Genomic DNA, 3,109 nt, shown 5'->3' on the forward strand with positions numbered 1-3,109 from the left:
GCTACCAAAAACAAAAACTCATTTCCTTATCAAAATCTTCTTCATCCAAAACAAATAGGTCAAAATAGGACCCACCAAAAATCAATCCTTTGTTTCAGCCACAAAAATCGTTTCCTTATCAATTGCTACCACAGAAACTGTTTCCTTCTTCTAGCAGACATTCATCACCGCCTACTACTAGAATCTTCTCTGATTCTCCATCGTTAGCCATTCTTCAATTGCTGCAAATTTAAGCTACGATAATTTCTCTGAAATAACTACAAATTCCCTCTTCTCATACTCCATATTCACTTGAAAGTTTTCACCTTTGATTACAATATTGGTGCTCCAGTTCAAGAGAGAAGCATTGGAAGGATATGAAGTTGATTGCTAATCCATCGTTGATAACAAATGAGATTAAAAAGTTAGTTAACTGTCTTTTATTCTTTCTTTTTAATGGTTTTTTTCTCTTTTCTCATGTAAGAAAAGCTGGATCTTTTAAACTTTTGTAATGTTTATTTATTGATTATTTTGTCTATAATTTCTTAAAGATTTGCCGCCAAATTATTTACTGAAAATTTGGATTTTGGCAGATTACTCCAAAAACAAGTCTTGAAATGCCTATTTTAAAATATTTAATGGAATTGTACACTGATTTGTACCTCTATATATGCAATCCGTTTGTTTTGTTTTAACACTCTGTTTCTTTTTTTTTTACACCATGTTTCAAAGGTGATTCTTAAAAGAAATATGGATACTTTTAATGATATTGAAACTAATAATTCTACGAAGAGATTAACTAATCAAGAAAGGTAAATGATTTTTGAAGCTTTATTACAGGAAAGTAATGGCGGTAAATTGAAAAGGGGAACCATCAGGAACATTGCAAGCCTATTTAAAACAAGTGTTAGGACAGTTCAGAGAATTTGGAAGCTAGCAGCAATTACTTCTATAGATGGAAGAGTTGATGTATCACGCAGATTTTCTAAAAGATGCGGAAGAAAACGAGTGGATATTGATTTTACTTTGATTATGGCAATTCCTCTCCGGCGCCAGACAAACATCAGGTCACTTTCCAGTAAAATGAAAGTGTCCAAATCAACCCTTCACTGACGAATTAAAGAAGGTGCTATAAGGCCACACTCAAATGCACTCAAACCACAATTGACAGATCAAAATAAGCAAGTAAGGCTTAACTTTTGCTTATCAATGCTTGAACCAGAAAGTCTCAATAGCAATCCAACATTTATGAGTATGTTCAATGTTGTGCATAGTGATGAAAAGTGATTTTACATGACTAAAGAATGTGAAAAATATTATCTTCATCCTCAAGAAGAAGAACCTCTTAGGACATGTAAGAGCAAAAAGTTCATTGTGAAAGTTATGTTCCTAGCTGCTGTTGCTCGACCACGTTTTGACTGCTTTGGTAACCCAACATTTAATGAGAAAATTGGAATTTTTTCTTTTGTATTCAAAGAACCAGCAAAGAGGAATAGTAAAAATCGTATGGCAGGTACATTAGAAACTAAGCCAATATTGTCAGTGACCAAGGAAGTATATAGGAGATGTTTAATTGAACAGGTTTTGCCTGCAATACATGCTAAATGGCCACGGGATGGTGGTAGTGTACTGAAATTTTGATCCAACAGGATAATGCAAAACCACATATTAATCCCACTGATCCTGTATTTATTGAAGCTGCTTCTAGAGATGGATTTGATATTCACTTGTCATTTCAGCCTCCTAACAGTCCGGACATGAATATTCTTGACTTGGGATATTTTAGAGCTATACAATCCTTGCAACATCAAGAAGCACCCTTGTCAATTGATTAGCTAATTCTTGCTGTGGAAAAGTCATTTGATCAATTATCAAGTGAAAGTCTAAACAATGTTTTCTTAACATTGCAATCATGTATGGTAGAGGTGATGAAAAATCTTGGGGGAAATAACTATAAAGTGCCACACATTGGGAAGCACCATTTAATGAAAGAAAGTTGTCTTCCACTGCAAATAGAATGTGAAAAAGAACTTGTGAATCAAGTTCTAAGTCATATGCAAGCATGATTATCTTTATTGGACAGGTAAGATTTTATAAAGCTTTTTTTTTTTAAAGATTTTTTATCTCTAATTTCTTGTGTGTATGGTTGTTTAAACTAACTAGTGTTCCTTATTTTCATATTTGTAGGTACTTAAACTTTACTAATCATGTGTTTTGAACAAAATGGTATGGGTGTTCTAATGTGCAAAATGTACATGTACTCAATGTTCATTTGTCTAGCTATTCTTGTTCACTTTGCTCTGGAGCATCTTTATTTGTTGTTTATCACTAAATTGTGTCCTATCTCATCTTTTGGCAGATGGTTGAAGTCAAGCAATCCAACCCTTTTGATTTTGTGGTGCAAGCTTTTGATTGAGCAAAGAATATAGAAGCACTTTTATGTAATAGTGGTTTTTCATTGACTGCTTTTATTTCACTTTACAAGATTTTAGAATAGCTCAGTAAAGTTAGCTTGACGTTAGTAGTAGTAGTGCTGATTTTTGTACAAAAGGGAAAATGTGCAATGCTGAGTGAAGCTATGTACATGTATAAACATTGAAACACTACTTTTGTTGGAGTTTTTGAAACTGTCAATTGCATTATTCTATAAAGGGGAAATAGTGCATATTGGTTTGCATTCTTTTGTTATTTGGTGGTAGAATATCTATTTTTGCATTTTTGAGTTTTGAAACATTAAAAAAAAGAGAGGAATTGACACTTCCATAGACTACGTTTAAATTAAATTTGGTAGTGAGTGTAGTTTTTTTTCTCCAAGTAGAGTAGCATGCCTTATTATTTTGCTCATTTAGTTTTTGGGTCAATCTAAAATTATTCACCTATTTTTTACACTATTTTCTTGCTTTCAATATGAATTTATTTTGTGAAAGTTGATCATTCTTAACAAATTAGTGCGTATGAAAATAATTTAAAAATTTAAAAATTGAAAGCTTTCAAAAGAAAATCACTAATTAAATCATCTCGATATTCTATTTCCTGCAAAAAATCGAAATGATCCTCTTGATAACAAAACCAGTTTTCAATTGAAGTTTAAAAGAGTCATGTGCACATTCTTGATGATGAATTTGGCTGG

The 3,109-nt window shown here is 32.3% G+C and overlaps 1 long non-coding RNA gene across 4 annotated transcripts; it reads left to right on the forward strand.

Moving 5' to 3' along the window:
- LOC113691379 (uncharacterized) lies at positions 1 to 2,606 on the forward strand. 4 transcript variants are annotated; one of them, XR_011815982.1, is made up of 4 exons: positions 1 to 403; positions 820 to 2,062; positions 2,167 to 2,205; positions 2,339 to 2,606. It is a non-coding gene; the product is annotated as an uncharacterized lncRNA (long non-coding RNA). The 4 variants fall into 4 exon arrangements; XR_011815983.1 differs by having other exon boundaries at positions 820 to 1,164; XR_011815981.1 differs by having other exon boundaries at positions 2,167 to 2,606.
- The last annotated feature ends 503 nt before the right edge of the window (positions 2,607 to 3,109 follow it).

This window comes from Coffea arabica, chromosome 6c (genome assembly GCF_036785885.1).
Source record: "Coffea arabica cultivar ET-39 chromosome 6c, Coffea Arabica ET-39 HiFi, whole genome shotgun sequence".
Lineage (NCBI taxonomy): Eukaryota > Viridiplantae > Streptophyta > Magnoliopsida > Gentianales > Rubiaceae > Coffea > Coffea arabica.